Raw genomic sequence first — 16,663 nt, 5'->3', positions numbered from 1 at the left:
AGAGGTGGTGGTCTCAGACGTCATCTTTCTACCACATACAATGCAGTGCTTCCATCCATTCCCAGGAAGTTTCACTCCAAGTCACATGCTCACAGCAAGAACAAAGGGCTGCCTACCAGTCCCCCTCCGGCAGTCTCATAGTCGTTAGCCAGTCGTTAGACACACCTGGCACAGTCAGCCAGATCATCACAGGTAATCATGGAACCAGGACAAGGACAAGACTCAGCTGTTCACCTCCACCTCAAAGAGAAAGGACACTCCTTTGAGGACAACAATGTTCACAGCCAGATCATCACAGGTAATTATGGAAACATTTAGTTTGTAAGTTTTACCCAGACCCACCCACTGAGGTCTGCAACCACATATAAACCATGTTTCCCTACCAAACAGTTAGAACTGATGGAGCTGTTTGGATGAGAAGCGAAAGGTCTTCAAGAAAACTCTGCAAGTCCAGACGCCTTGCTTCAATCTTCTCTACGTATGTCCATGAAAGCTGTTGCTGACCTGGATGACTAAGAATCTTCATCAAACCAAATCTGTATAGGAGGAACTGCAGCCTTGTAGAATACAACCTAAATAAAAACTGGTCGAGCTAGCCAGGAGTCGAACCTAGAATCTTCTGATCCGTAGTCAGACGCGTTATCCATTGCGCCAAGGCTAGCGCCCATGTGTCGATGTTGATGCCACAAATCGCGCCACAAATCGCGCCGAGAGCGCCGGTTCGAATCCCGCTAGGCGCGTTAATATTTTGCACTGAAATTACGCGAAACATATCGGTCGTTGTATGACATTTTACCGAGGTGACGTTATAATTAAAAACAAAGCGAAAGGAGAGTGATGCACACCGTTTGTATGTGACAAATTTCACGTGTCATTTGCTGTAATAGTCCAATTGCACATGCATGCATTGAATGGGATAAATGCAATCTGCTCGCTGTTTAGCTAATATGGAAAGAGCTTGAGAGGAACAGGATTGCATACAATAATTGTATCCTTAGTAACAAGCTGTAATGTGTTAATCTGCATTTTTCTTAACATCCTTTTTTGTATACCGACCTTGTCTGCAATATAAGGCTCATCAATGGCTCCAGACTCTTGATTAACCCCCACAAACCCAAATATATAAGAACAATGGAAAAAAACCTTATTGTTATTACCATTTCAGTAACTTTTTGGGGGGAATATTGCTCACATTGAGCACATGTAAAGGACCAGTAGGAGTTTATTTGCAGTCTTTACTGCTCATAAAGCCTCTTAATATTAGTCTAAATTCATATTTGGATAAACATCATTTTTTATCAAAGTATTTTGTGAAATTAAATGGTATTTACAAACACTGAAATCAGACTGTATTTACAAATCCTGTAAAAACCGAACAAAAGCTTTTGTAATGTTTATAGCCTCATTTAATTGTGATAAAGGCAGATTCACAGTTTTAAGAATCCACACATTCCAGAGGTCAAACAATACTGTCTGGCAGACCTGTTGTTCAATCTACTATCATGCTATGAAGCTGTACATGCCCAACTACCTGAACATTATTATTAACTGAATTACACAGAGGGGGAAACTGATACCAAAAGAATGTGTTTGTTTACACTATATACACACTGATATACACTGCAGCAAAGATGCTGCGCTGGTGGCAGGATGCTGCACTGAAGCAGATGCCGGGCTGGCCTCAAGATTCAGAGAAGAGATGGGGGTCTGTCTCCCCCAAACACCAGCTGCCTTTTAAACCTGGCCATTCTGCTGTATTGGCTGGCAGGGTAAAGCTGTGCAGGTTGTCCCCTGCAGCCATGGTCAAGAGAGCTTCTCTCTGAGGTGTGGATGGCTTTGGAGACTCAATGGCTTGCTGAAGCACCTCGGTCTCCCGAGCCCGACTCTGCTTGTTGTACCTGAAAAAAACAACAACAACAAAACAGTAGTTTTACAGAAGCAATATATTCCACAAATACAGCTGACATGGTTCACATACTTCATGATTTACTCACCGTCATGCCAGCATTGCTGTGTTCACCTCAGGCAGCTGGATGGTGGTCTCAGCCATCACACAGGCTTTGTTGACAACACACTGGTGTATGCTGATGAAGAGTCTCAGTAATACAGGTCATAATCATAGAGATGATTGAAGCAAGGCAAGGACTTGTAGAGTTTTCTTGAATGGAGTCGAACAGGTCTGGCTGCCCTTGGGACCCCATGAAACACCTGGAAAATTAAGGCAGTGTGAAATATAGCAGTAAAAGATAAGTGTACATGCTAGTTTGAAAAATAATGACCAGATATTACAGTAGCTGTCTTATAATTCACAATTATAAAGCCTGCAGTGAGTGGAGGTGCTGTGGCAGATGTACCAGTGAGTGGAGGAGCATCCAGCAAGGGGACAGTGCCGTCCTCAAACTCCTCTGGCTCCAGCAAAGCGTAGCCTGTCTGGTCATATAGATACTCCACCCCATAAGCTCTCCTGAAAATCATACACACAAACACATCAAATCATATGTCATGTACTAATATATGCACTAAACCTAAATACAAATGAGTTTTTCCAGACATTAGGAAACTGTACCAGTGTATTTCCTTGGTGGTGTGTAGTCCACCAGCTTCAGGATCCATGTCTGTCAGTAAATAGTCCTAAAAGAACAACAATAGAAGAACAAGGAGGAGAAGCATAATGTTTATCAGAACACTAAGAGAGAGTTCCTCACTTTAACACAAAACAATAATTTAATTATAACAACTACATGATCATAGGATATTGAAAACCAATACAGTGATGCTATGACACAGTAATACTACACTACACTGCAGTAATAAAAGTCCATTGAAAGTTACGCTAACTGAAGACAAAGAGAGAGCTAACTAAAGCTAACAATAACAAGAGGCTTGTCTGTAGCTGATTAGCCGAAGCTAACGCTGTAAATGGAAATGTTTGCTAAAACACACTAAATGTAGCGTTCTCCCAGTCAAATGCTTTATAGGTGTAAACAACACAGAGGCCAGTCTATGATCAATTATTCCATCTGAGCCGTCGGTAACTGTGAATTTATCCTAGCCAGTAGAGCACCGGCTAGGTACGTTCATACATACATTGCTACACAAACGTAGCGCTTTACAATCACATACCAGCATGTACACAACGACACTCACTCACCGACACGTCGGAATCTCCGCGACACGTCGGAATCTCCGGTAGAAATTAATCTTGCAGACGGTTACTGGGGTAAATTATCCTGATAGCCGTCCACGGCGACGTAGCTCGGTAAAAGGCAATGACGAAGCCATAGCAACAGCGTCGTGACCGGGCCACATCCGCCTCAAGCAGTGGTCCGAGCTGTGATTGGCCGGCTCGTTGCCAGGGGCGGGGGCTGGCGAATCGTGGTAGAGGGCAGCTCTGTCATTGGTCAATTCGTGGTCAATTCGTGGTAGCACTCGGCCTCGTGGTTGGCCGTCGGCGGAGGTAGGCGGGAGCTGGCGAATCGTGGTAGAGGGCGGCTCCGTCATTGGTCAATTCGTGGTAGATTCGTGGTAGCACTCGGCCTCGCGATTGGCTGTAGGAGGAGGCGGCTTGCTTGACACACGGGCGGCCGGAGGCGCCACTAGCCCCCATGAGACTGTATAATAACAGCTGTTGCACGGCAGCACCACACCATATAATTCCTCTTTTACAATATCTGCAAATAGTTTTGTGATGTGCAGTCACCAGTAATTACTTTCCATGGAACCTCTAGAACTCATAGCAGTACAGAGATGCAGGTGACATCTACAGCAGTGATCATGCAGTGGTTTTTATTCTGCATTGTGATCACAGCAACTCTGTTTTGATTTGAGGTCATGGCAGGCTCAGGTAAACTTGATGGCTTTGCTCAAGCTAGGCTTATTCAAACCCTCAAACCAAAGTTCACTCAAGAGGACACCAGGGACAACAATCTGGCCTTTTGGACTGGACAGTCCATATTGAGAAGGGTAGCAGCCTCAATGTGGAGGTGTAGAGGATCCTACTCACCGGTACTTACTGTTTGATTCCTACCACCCACTGGAACATAAGATGGGAGGCATCAGCACCCTGCAGCACAGAGCACAAACTGTACCTACCAGCTTCAGAGGGGAAGAAGAAGGAGCAACATCACATCAGGAAGACTCTAAAAACATGTGGCTATCCCAACTGGGCACTTATAAAAGCCAAAAAAGAAGACCCACCAACAGCAGGAAGAAGGACAACAACCGGCAGAGGAGGAACACTGCGTTCTATATGTGTCAGGAGTATCAGAGAAACTCTGTAGGATCTTCAACAACCATGACATCCCGGCCCATTTCAAACCGATGACAACACTGAGACACAAACTGGTTCACCCAAAGGATAAAACTCGCATGGAGAAACACAGCAATGTGATATATGCAGTCCAGTGCAGTGAGGAATGTCCTGATCTGTACATTGGAGAAACTAAACAACCACTCCACAGAAGAATGGCTCAGCACAGGAGAGCCATCTCCTCAGGACAAGACTCAGCTGATCACCTCCACCTCAAAGAGAAAGGACACTCCTTTGAGGACAACAATGTTCGCATCCTAGACAGAGAGGAAAGATGGTTTGAAAGAGGAGTCATGGAACCCACCTATGTTAAGCTGAAAAAACCTTCCCTTAACAGAGGTGGTGGTCTCAGACGTCATCTTTCTACCACATACAATGCAGTGCTTCCATCCATTCCCAGGAAGTTTCACTCCAAGTCACATGCTCACAGCAAGAACAAAGGGCTGCCTACCAGTCCCCCTCCGGCAGTCTCATAGTCGTTAGCCAGTCGTTAGACACACCTGGCACAGTCAGCCAGATCATCACAGGTAATCATGGAACCAGGACAAGGACAAGACTCAGCTGTTCACCTCCACCTCAAAGAGAAAGGACACTCCTTTGAGGACAACAATGTTCACAGCCAGATCATCACAGGTAATTATGGAAACATTTAGTTTGTAAGTTTTACCCAGACCCACCCACTGAGGTCTGCAACCACATATAAACCATGTTTCCCTACCAAACAGTTAGAACTGATGGAGCTGTTTGGATGAGAAGCGAAAGGTCTTCAAGAAAACTCTGCAAGTCCAGACGCCTTGCTTCAATCTTCTCTACGTATGTCCATGAAAGCTGTTGCTGACCTGGATGACTAAGAATCTTCATCAAACCAAATCTGTATAGGAGGAACTGCAGCCTTGTAGAATACAACCTAAATAAAAACTGGTCGAGCTAGCCAGGAGTCGAACCTAGAATCTTCTGATCCGTAGTCAGACGCGTTATCCATTGCGCCACTAGCCCCCATGAGACTGTATAATAACAGCTGTTGCACGGCAGCACCACACCATATAATTCCTCTTTTACAATATCTGCAAATAGTTTTGTGATGTGCAGTCACCAGTAATTACTTTCCATGGAACCTCTAGAACTCATAGCAGTACAGAGATGCAGGTGACATCTACAGCAGTGATCATGCAGTGGTTTTTATTCTGCATTGTGATCACAGCAACTCTGTTTTGATTTGAGGTCATGGCAGGCTCAGGTAAACTTGATGGCTTTGCTCAAGCTAGGCTTATTCAAACCCTCAAACCAAAGTTCACTCAAGAGGACACCAGGGACAACAATCTGGCCTTTTGGACTGGACAGTCCATATTGAGAAGGGTAGCAGCCTCAATGTGGAGGTGTAGAGGATCCTACTCACCGGTACTTACTGTTTGATTCCTACCACCCACTGGAACATAAGATGGGAGTCATCAGCACCCTGCAGCACAGAGCACAAACTGTACCTACCAGCTTCAGAGGGGAAGAAGAAGGAGCAACATCACATCAGGAAGACTCTAAAAACATGTGGCTATCCCAACTGGGCACTCATAAAAGCCAAAAAAGAAGACCCACCAACAGCAGGAAGAAGGACAACAACCGGCAGAGGAGGAACACTGCGTTCTATATGTGTCAGGAGTATCAGAGAAACTCTGTAGGATCTTCAACAACCATGACATCCCGGCCCATTTCAAACCGATGACAACACTGAGACACAAACTGGTTCACCCGAAGGATAAAACTCGCATGGAGAAACACAGCAATGTGATATATGCAGTCCAGTGCAGTGAGGAATGTCCTGATCTGTACATTGGAGAAACTAAACAACCACTCCACAGAAGAATGGCTCAGCACAGGAGAGCCATCTCCTCAGGACAAGACTCAGCTGATCACCTCCACCTCAAAGAGAAAGGACACTCCTTTGAGGACAACAATGTTCGCATCCTAGACAGAGAGGAAAGATGGTTTGAAAGAGGAGTCATGGAACCCACCTATGTTAAGCTGAAAAAACCTTCCCTTAACAGAGGTGGTGGTCTCAGACGTCATCTTTCTACCACATACAATGCAGTGCTTCCATCCATTCCCAGGAAGTTTCACTCCAAGTCACATGCTCACAGCAAGAACAAAGGGCTGCCTACCAGTCCCCCTCCGGCAGTCTCATAGTCGTTAGCCAGTCGTTAGACACACCTGGCACAGTCAGCCAGATCATCACAGGTAATCATGGAACCAGGACAAGGACAAGACTCAGCTGTTCACCTCCACCTCAAAGAGAAAGGACACTCCTTTGAGGACAACAATGTTCACAGCCAGATCATCACAGGTAATTATGGAAACATTTAGTTTGTAAGTTTTACCCAGACCCACCCACTGAGGTCTGCAACCACATATAAACCATGTTTCCCTACCAAACAGTTAGAACTGATGGAGCTGTTTGGATGAGAAGCGAAAGGTCTTCAAGAAAACTCTGCAAGTCCAGACGCCTTGCTTCAATCTTCTCTACGTATGTCCATGAAAGCTGTTGCTGACTGGATGACTAAGAATCTTCATCAAACCAAATCTGTATAGGAGGAACTGCAGCCTTGTAGAATACAACCTAAATAAGAACTGGTCGAGCTAGCCAGGAGTCGAACCTAGAATCTTCTGATCCGTAGTCAGACGCGTTATCCATTGCGCCACTAGCCCCCATGAGACTGTATAATAACAGCTGTTGCACGGCAGCACCACACCATATAATTCCTCTTTTACAATATCTGCAAATAGTTTTGTGATGTGCAGTCACCAGTAATTACTTTCCATGGAACCTCTAGAACTCATAGCAGTACAGAGATGCAGGTGACATCTACAGCAGTGATCATGCAGTGGTTTTTATTCTGCATTGTGATCACAGCAACTCTGTTTTGATTTGAGGTCATGGCAGGCTCAGGTAAACTTGATGGCTTTGCTCAAGCTAGGCTTATTCAAACCCTCAAACCAAAGTTCACTCAAGAGGACACCAGGGACAACAATCTGGCCTTTTGGACTGGACAGTCCATATTGAGAAGGGTAGCAGCCTCAATGTGGAGGTGTAGAGGATCCTACTCACCGGTACTTACTGTTTGATTCCTACCACCCACTGGAACATAAGATGGGAGTCATCAGCACCCTGCAGCACAGAGCACAAACTGTACCTACCAGCTTCAGAGGGGAAGAAGAAGGAGCAACATCACATCAGGAAGACTCTAAAAACATGTGGCTATCCCAACTGGGCACTCATAAAAGCCAAAAAAGAAGACCCACCAACAGCAGGAAGAAGGACAACAACCGGCAGAGGAGGAACACTGCGTTCTATATGTGTCAGGAGTATCAGAGAAACTCTGTAGGATCTTCAACAACCATGACATCCCGGCCCATTTCAAACCGATGACAACACTGAGACACAAACTGGTTCACCCGAAGGATAAAACTCGCATGGAGAAACACAGCAATGTGATATATGCAGTCCAGTGCAGTGAGGAATGTCCTGATCTGTACATTGGAGAAACTAAACAACCACTCCACAGAAGAATGGCTCAGCACAGGAGAGCCATCTCCTCAGGACAAGACTCAGCTGATCACCTCCACCTCAAAGAGAAAGGACACTCCTTTGAGGACAACAATGTTCGCATCCTAGACAGAGAGGAAAGATGGTTTGAAAGAGGAGTCATGGAACCCACCTATGTTAAGCTGAAAAAACCTTCCCTTAACAGAGGTGGTGGTCTCAGACGTCATCTTTCTACCACATACAATGCAGTGCTTCCATCCATTCCCAGGAAGTTTCACTCCAAGTCACATGCTCACAGCAAGAACAAAGGGCTGCCTACCAGTCCCCCTCCGGCAGTCTCATAGTCGTTAGCCAGTCGTTAGACACACCTGGCACAGTCAGCCAGATCATCACAGGTAATCATGGAACCAGGACAAGGACAAGACTCAGCTGTTCACCTCCACCTCAAAGAGAAAGGACACTCCTTTGAGGACAACAATGTTCACAGCCAGATCATCACAGGTAATTATGGAAACATTTAGTTTGTAAGTTTTACCCAGACCCACCCACTGAGGTCTGCAACCACATATAAACCATGTTTCCCTACCAAACAGTTAGAACTGATGGAGCTGTTTGGATGAGAAGCGAAAGGTCTTCAAGAAAACTCTGCAAGTCCAGACGCCTTGCTTCAATCTTCTCTACGTATGTCCATGAAAGCTGTTGCTGACCTGGATGACTAAGAATCTTCATCAAACCAAATCTGTATAGGAGGAACTGCAGCCTTGTAGAATACAACCTAAATAAGAACTGGTCGAGCTAGCCAGGAGTCGAACCTAGAATCTTCTGATCCGTAGTCAGACGCGTTATCCATTGCGCCACTAGCCCCCATGAGACTGTATAATAACAGCTGTTGCACGGCAGCACCACACCATATAATTCCTCTTTTACAATATCTGCAAATAGTTTTGTGATGTGCAGTCACCAGTAATTACTTTCCATGGAACCTCTAGAACTCATAGCAGTACAGAGATGCAGGTGACATCTACAGCAGTGATCATGCAGTGGTTTTTATTCTGCATTGTGATCACAGCAACTCTGTTTTGATTTGAGGTCATGGCAGGCTCAGGTAAACTTGATGGCTTTGCTCAAGCTAGGCTTATTCAAACCCTCAAACCAAAGTTCACTCAAGAGGACACCAGGGACAACAATCTGGCCTTTTGGACTGGACAGTCCATATTGAGAAGGGTAGCAGCCTCAATGTGGAGGTGTAGAGGATCCTACTCACCGGTACTTACTGTTTGATTCCTACCACCCACTGGAACATAAGATGGGAGTCATCAGCACCCTGCAGCACAGAGCACAAACTGTACCTACCAGCTTCAGAGGGGAAGAAGAAGGAGCAACATCACATCAGGAAGACTCTAAAAGCATGTGGCTATCCCAACTGGGCACTCATAAAAGCCAAAAAAGAAGACCCACCAACAGCAGGAAGAAGGACAACAACCGGCAGAGGAGGAACACTGCGTTCTATATGTGTCAGGAGTATCAGAGAAACTCTGTAGGATCTTCAACAACCATGACATCCCGGCCCATTTCAAACCGATGACAACACTGAGACACAAACTGGTTCACCCGAAGGATAAAACTCGCATGGAGAAACACAGCAATGTGATATATGCAGTCCAGTGCAGTGAGGAATGTCCTGATCTGTACATTGGAGAAACTAAACAACCACTCCACAGAAGAATGGCTCAGCACAGGAGAGCCATCTCCTCAGGACAAGACTCAGCTGATCACCTCCACCTCAAAGAGAAAGGACACTCCTTTGAGGACAACAATGTTCGCATCCTAGACAGAGAGGAAAGATGGTTTGAAAGAGGAGTCATGGAACCCACCTATGTTAAGCTGAAAAAACCTTCCCTTAACAGAGGTGGTGGTCTCAGACATCATCTTTCTACCACATACAATGCAGTGCTTCCATCCATTCCCAGGAAGTTTCACTCCAAGTCACATGCTCACAGCAAGAACAAAGGGCTGCCTACCAGTCCCCCTCCGGCAGTCTCATAGTCGTTAGCCAGTCGTTAGACACACCTGGCACAGTCAGCCAGATCATCACAGGTAATCATGGAACCAGGACAAGGACAAGACTCAGCTGTTCACCTCCACCTCAAAGAGAAAGGACACTCCTTTGAGGACAACAATGTTCACAGCCAGATCATCACAGGTAATTATGGAAACATTTAGTTTGTAAGTTTTACCCAGACCCACCCACTGAGGTCTGCAACCACATATAAACCATGTTTCCCTACCAAACAGTTAGAACTGATGGAGCTGTTTGGATGAGAAGCGAAAGGTCTTCAAGAAAACTCTGCAAGTCCAGACGCCTTGCTTCAATCTTCTCTACGTATGTCCATGAAAGCTGTTGCTGACCTGGATGACTAAGAATCTTCATCAAACCAAATCTGTATAGGAGGAACTGCAGCCTTGTAGAATACAACCTAAATAAGAACTGGTCGAGCTAGCCAGGAGTCGAACCTAGAATCTTCTGATCCGTAGTCAGACGCGTTATCCATTGCGCCACTAGCCCCCATGAGACTGTATAATAACAGCTGTTGCACGGCAGCACCACACCATATAATTCCTCTTTTACAATATCTGCAAATAGTTTTGTGATGTGCAGTCACCAGTAATTACTTTCCATGGAACCTCTAGAACTCATAGCAGTACAGAGATGCAGGTGACATCTACAGCAGTGATCATGCAGTGGTTTTTATTCTGCATTGTGATCACAGCAACTCTGTTTTGATTTGAGGTCATGGCAGGCTCAGGTAAACTTGATGGCTTTGCTCAAGCTAGGCTTATTCAAACCCTCAAACCAAAGTTCACTCAAGAGGACACCAGGGACAACAATCTGGCCTTTTGGACTGGACAGTCCATATTGAGAAGGGTAGCAGCCTCAATGTGGAGGTGTAGAGGATCCTACTCACCGGTACTTACTGTTTGATTCCTACCACCCACTGGAACATAAGATGGGAGTCATCAGCACCCTGCAGCACAGAGCACAAACTGTACCTACCAGCTTCAGAGGGGAAGAAGAAGGAGCAACATCACATCAGGAAGACTCTAAAAACATGTGGCTATCCCAACTGGGCACTCATAAAAGCCAAAAAAGAAGACCCACCAACAGCAGGAAGAAGGACAACAACCGGCAGAGGAGGAACACTGCGTTCTATATGTGTCAGGAGTATCAGAGAAACTCTGTAGGATCTTCAACAACCATGACATCCCGGCCCATTTCAAACCGATGACAACACTGAGACACAAACTGGTTCACCCGAAGGATAAAACTCGCATGGAGAAACACAGCAATGTGATATATGCAGTCCAGTGCAGTGAGGAATGTCCTGATCTGTACATTGGAGAAACTAAACAACCACTCCACAGAAGAATGGCTCAGCACAGGAGAGCCATCTCCTCAGGACAAGACTCAGCTGATCACCTCCACCTCAAAGAGAAAGGACACTCCTTTGAGGACAACAATGTTCGCATCCTAGACAGAGAGGAAAGATGGTTTGAAAGAGGAGTCATGGAACCCACCTATGTTAAGCTGAAAAAACCTTCCCTTAACAGAGGTGGTGGTCTCAGACATCATCTTTCTACCACATACAATGCAGTGCTTCCATCCATTCCCAGGAAGTTTCACTCCAAGTCACATGCTCACAGCAAGAACAAAGGGCTGCCTACCAGTCCCCCTCCGGCAGTCTCATAGTCGTTAGCCAGTCGTTAGACACACCTGGCACAGTCAGCCAGATCATCACAGGTAATCATGGAACCAGGACAAGGACAAGACTCAGCTGTTCACCTCCACCTCAAAGAGAAAGGACACTCCTTTGAGGACAACAATGTTCACAGCCAGATCATCACAGGTAATTATGGAAACATTTAGTTTGTAAGTTTTACCCAGACCCACCCACTGAGGTCTGCAACCACATATAAACCATGTTTCCCTACCAAACAGTTAGAACTGATGGAGCTGTTTGGATGAGAAGCGAAAGGTCTTCAAGAAAACTCTGCAAGTCCAGACGCCTTGCTTCAATCTTCTCTACGTATGTCCATGAAAGCTGTTGCTGACCTGGATGACTAAGAATCTTCATCAAACCAAATCTGTATAGGAGGAACTGCAGCCTTGTAGAATACAACCTAAATAAGAACTGGTCGAGCTAGCCAGGAGTCGAACCTAGAATCTTCTGATCCGTAGTCAGACGCGTTATCCATTGCGCCACTAGCCCCCATGAGACTGTATAATAACAGCTGTTGCACGGCAGCACCACACCATATAATTCCTCTTTTACAATATCTGCAAATAGTTTTGTGATGTGCAGTCACCAGTAATTACTTTCCATGGAACCTCTAGAACTCATAGCAGTACAGAGATGCAGGTGACATCTACAGCAGTGATCATGCAGTGGTTTTTATTCTGCATTGTGATCACAGCAACTCTGTTTTGATTTGAGGTCATGGCAGGCTCAGGTAAACTTGATGGCTTTGCTCAAGCTAGGCTTATTCAAACCCTCAAACCAAAGTTCACTCAAGAGGACACCAGGGACAACAATCTGGCCTTTTGGACTGGACAGTCCATATTGAGAAGGGTAGCAGCCTCAATGTGGAGGTGTAGAGGATCCTACTCACCGGTACTTACTGTTTGATTCCTACCACCCACTGGAACATAAGATGGGAGTCATCAGCACCCTGCAGCACAGAGCACAAACTGTACCTACCAGCTTCAGAGGGGAAGAAGAAGGAGCAACATCACATCAGGAAGACTCTAAAAACATGTGGCTATCCCAACTGGGCACTCATAAAAGCCAAAAAAGAAGACCCACCAACAGCAGGAAGAAGGACAACAACCGGCAGAGGAGGAACACTGCGTTCTATATGTGTCAGGAGTATCAGAGAAACTCTGTAGGATCTTCAACAACCATGACATCCCGGCCCATTTCAAACCGATGACAACACTGAGACACAAACTGGTTCACCCGAAGGATAAAACTCGCATGGAGAAACACAGCAATGTGATATATGCAGTCCAGTGCAGTGAGGAATGTCCTGATCTGTACATTGGAGAAACTAAACAACCACTCCACAGAAGAATGGCTCAGCACAGGAGAGCCATCTCCTCAGGACAAGACTCAGCTGATCACCTCCACCTCAAAGAGAAAGGACACTCCTTTGAGGACAACAATGTTCGCATCCTAGACAGAGAGGAAAGATGGTTTGAAAGAGGAGTCATGGAACCCACCTATGTTAAGCTGAAAAAACCTTCCCTTAACAGAGGTGGTGGTCTCAGACGTCATCTTTCTACCACATACAATGCAGTGCTTCCATCCATTCCCAGGAAGTTTCACTCCAAGTCACATGCTCACAGCAAGAACAAAGGGCTGCCTACCAGTCCCCCTCCGGCAGTCTCATAGTCGTTAGCCAGTCGTTAGACACACCTGGCACAGTCAGCCAGATCATCACAGGTAATCATGGAACCAGGACAAGGACAAGACTCAGCTGTTCACCTCCACCTCAAAGAGAAAGGACACTCCTTTGAGGACAACAATGTTCACAGCCAGATCATCACAGGTAATTATGGAAACATTTAGTTTGTAAGTTTTACCCAGACCCACCCACTGAGGTCTGCAACCACATATAAACCATGTTTCCCTACCAAACAGTTAGAACTGATGGAGCTGTTTGGATGAGAAGCGAAAGGTCTTCAAGAAAACTCTGCAAGTCCAGACGCCTTGCTTCAATCTTCTCTACGTATGTCCATGAAAGCTGTTGCTGACCTGGATGACTAAGAATCTTCATCAAACCAAATCTGTATAGGAGGAACTGCAGCCTTGTAGAATACAACCTAAATAAGAACTGGTCGAGCTAGCCAGGAGTCGAACCTAGAATCTTCTGATCCGTAGTCAGACGCGTTATCCATTGCGCCACTAGCCCCCATGAGACTGTATAATAACAGCTGTTGCACGGCAGCACCACACCATATAATTCCTCTTTTACAATATCTGCAAATAGTTTTGTGATGTGCAGTCACCAGTAATTACTTTCCATGGAACCTCTAGAACTCATAGCAGTACAGAGATGCAGGTGACATCTACAGCAGTGATCATGCAGTGGTTTTTATTCTGCATTGTGATCACAGCAACTCTGTTTTGATTTGAGGTCATGGCAGGCTCAGGTAAACTTGATGGCTTTGCTCAAGCTAGGCTTATTCAAACCCTCAAACCAAAGTTCACTCAAGAGGACACCAGGGACAACAATCTGGCCTTTTGGACTGGACAGTCCATATTGAGAAGGGTAGCAGCCTCAATGTGGAGGTGTAGAGGATTCTACTCACCGGTACTTACTGTTTGATTCCTACCACCCACTGGAACATAAGATGGGAGTCATCAGCACCCTGCAGCACAGAGCACAAACTGTACCTACCAGCTTCAGAGGGGAAGAAGAAGGAGCAACATCACATCAGGAAGACTCTAAAAACATGTGGCTATCCCAACTGGGCACTCATAAAAGCCAAAAAAGAAGACCCACCAACAGCAGGAAGAAGGACAACAACCGGCAGAGGAGGAACACTGCGTTCTATATGTGTCAGGAGTATCAGAGAAACTCTGTAGGATCTTCAACAACCATGACATCCCGGCCCATTTCAAACCGATGACAACACTGAGACACAAACTGGTTCACCCGAAGGATAAAACTCGCATGGAGAAACACAGCAATGTGATATATGCAGTCCAGTGCAGTGAGGAATGTCCTGATCTGTACATTGGAGAAACTAAACAACCACTCCACAGAAGAATGGCTCAGCACAGGAGAGCCATCTCCTCAGGACAAGACTCAGCTGATCACCTCCACCTCAAAGAGAAAGGACACTCCTTTGAGGACAACAATGTTCGCATCCTAGACAGAGAGGAAAGATGGTTTGAAAGAGGAGTCATGGAACCCACCTATGTTAAGCTGAAAAAACCTTCCCTTAACAGAGGTGGTGGTCTCAGACGTCATCTTTCTACCACATACAATGCAGTGCTTCCATCCATTCCCAGGAAGTTTCACTCCAAGTCACATGCTCACAGCAAGAACAAAGGGCTGCCTACCAGTCCCCCTCCGGCAGTCTCATAGTCGTTAGCCAGTCGTTAGACACACCTGGCACAGTCAGCCAGATCATCACAGGTAATCATGGAACCAGGACAAGGACAAGACTCAGCTGTTCACCTCCACCTCAAAGAGAAAGGACACTCCTTTGAGGACAACAATGTTCACAGCCAGATCATCACAGGTAATTATGGAAACATTTAGTTTGTAAGTTTTACCCAGACCCACCCACTGAGGTCTGCAACCACATATAAACCATGTTTCCCTACCAAACAGTTAGAACTGATGGAGCTGTTTGGATGAGAAGCGAAAGGTCTTCAAGAAAACTCTGCAAGTCCAGACGCCTTGCTTCAATCTTCTCTACGTATGTCCATGAAAGCTGTTGCTGACCTGGATGACTAAGAATCTTCATCAAACCAAATCTGTATAGGAGGAACTGCAGCCTTGTAGAATACAACCTAAATAAGAACTGGTCGAGCTAGCCAGGAGTCGAACCTAGAATCTTCTGATCCGTAGTCAGACGCGTTATCCATTGCGCCACTAGCCCCCATGAGACTGTATAATAACAGCTGTTGCACGGCAGCACCACACCATATAATTCCTCTTTTACAATATCTGCAAATAGTTTTGTGATGTGCAGTCACCAGTAATTACTTTCCATGGAACCTCTAGAACTCATAGCAGTACAGAGATGCAGGTGACATCTACAGCAGTGATCATGCAGTGGTTTTTATTCTGCATTGTGATCACAGCAACTCTGTTTTGATTTGAGGTCATGGCAGGCTCAGGTAAACTTGATGGCTTTGCTCAAGCTAGGCTTATTCAAACCCTCAAACCAAAGTTCACTCAAGAGGACACCAGGGACAACAATCTGGCCTTTTGGACTGGACAGTCCATATTGAGAAGGGTAGCAGCCTCAATGTGGAGGTGTAGAGGATCCTACTCACCGGTACTTACTGTTTGATTCCTACCACCCACTGGAACATAAGATGGGAGTCATCAGCACCCTGCAGCACAGAGCACAAACTGTACCTACCAGCTTCAGAGGGGAAGAAGAAGGAGCAACATCACATCAGGAAGACTCTAAAAACATGTGGCTATCCCAACTGGGCACTCATAAAAGCCAAAAAAGAAGACCCACCAACAGCAGGAAGAAGGACAACAACCGGCAGAGGAGGAACACTGCGTTCTATATGTGTCAGGAGTATTTAGAGAAACTCTGTAGGATCTTCAACAACCATGACATCCCGGCCCATTTCAAACCGATGACAACACTGAGACACAAACTGGTTCACCCGAAGGATAAAACTCGCATGGAGAAACACAGCAATGTGATATATGCAGTCCAGTGCAGTGAGGAATGTCCTGATCTGTACATTGGAGAAACTAAACAACCACTCCACAGAAGAATGGCTCAGCACAGGAGAGCCATCTCCTCAGGACAAGACTCAGCTGATCACCTCCACCTCAAAGAGAAAGGACACTCCTTTGAGGACAACAATGTTCGCATCCTAGACAGAGAGGAAAGATGGTTTGAAAGAGGAGTCATGGAACCCACCTATGTTAAGCTGAAAAAACCTTCCCTTAACAGAGGTGGTGGTCTCAGACGTCATCTTTCTACCACATACAATGCAGTGCTTCCATCCATTCCCAGGAAGTTTCACTCCAAGTCACATGCTCACAGCAAGAACAAA

At 45.7% G+C, this 16,663-nt stretch overlaps 7 non-coding genes across 7 annotated transcripts; all 7 read right to left on the bottom strand.

Annotated features, from left to right (window-relative positions):
• Nucleotides 1-5,232: 5,232 nt before the first annotated feature.
• On the bottom strand, nt 5,233-5,305 carry trnar-acg (transfer RNA arginine (anticodon ACG)). The gene has a single exon. It is a non-coding gene; the product is annotated as a tRNA-Arg (tRNA).
• Nucleotides 5,306-6,933: 1,628 nt separating this feature from the next.
• Nucleotides 6,934-7,006, bottom strand: trnar-acg (transfer RNA arginine (anticodon ACG)). Its single transcript has one exon. It is a non-coding gene; the product is annotated as a tRNA-Arg (tRNA).
• A 1,629-nt stretch (nt 7,007-8,635) lies between these two features.
• On the bottom strand, nt 8,636-8,708 carry trnar-acg (transfer RNA arginine (anticodon ACG)). Its single transcript has one exon. It is a non-coding gene; the product is annotated as a tRNA-Arg (tRNA).
• Nucleotides 8,709-10,337: 1,629 nt separating this feature from the next.
• trnar-acg (transfer RNA arginine (anticodon ACG)) lies at nt 10,338-10,410 on the bottom strand. Its single transcript has one exon. It is a non-coding gene; the product is annotated as a tRNA-Arg (tRNA).
• Nucleotides 10,411-12,039: 1,629 nt separating this feature from the next.
• Nucleotides 12,040-12,112, bottom strand: trnar-acg (transfer RNA arginine (anticodon ACG)). Its single transcript has one exon. It is a non-coding gene; the product is annotated as a tRNA-Arg (tRNA).
• Nucleotides 12,113-13,741: 1,629 nt separating this feature from the next.
• trnar-acg (transfer RNA arginine (anticodon ACG)) lies at nt 13,742-13,814 on the bottom strand. Its single transcript has one exon. It is a non-coding gene; the product is annotated as a tRNA-Arg (tRNA).
• A 1,629-nt stretch (nt 13,815-15,443) lies between these two features.
• Nucleotides 15,444-15,516, bottom strand: trnar-acg (transfer RNA arginine (anticodon ACG)). The gene has a single exon. It is a non-coding gene; the product is annotated as a tRNA-Arg (tRNA).
• Between the last annotated feature and the right edge of the window lie 1,147 nt (nt 15,517-16,663).

The sequence above is a fragment of the Parambassis ranga genome, chromosome 2 (assembly GCF_900634625.1).
Source record: "Parambassis ranga chromosome 2, fParRan2.1, whole genome shotgun sequence".
NCBI lineage: Eukaryota > Metazoa > Chordata > Actinopteri > Ambassidae > Parambassis > Parambassis ranga.
The sequence above is the reverse complement of the archived record's forward strand: the minus strand, read 5'-3'. Positions and strand labels throughout refer to the sequence as shown.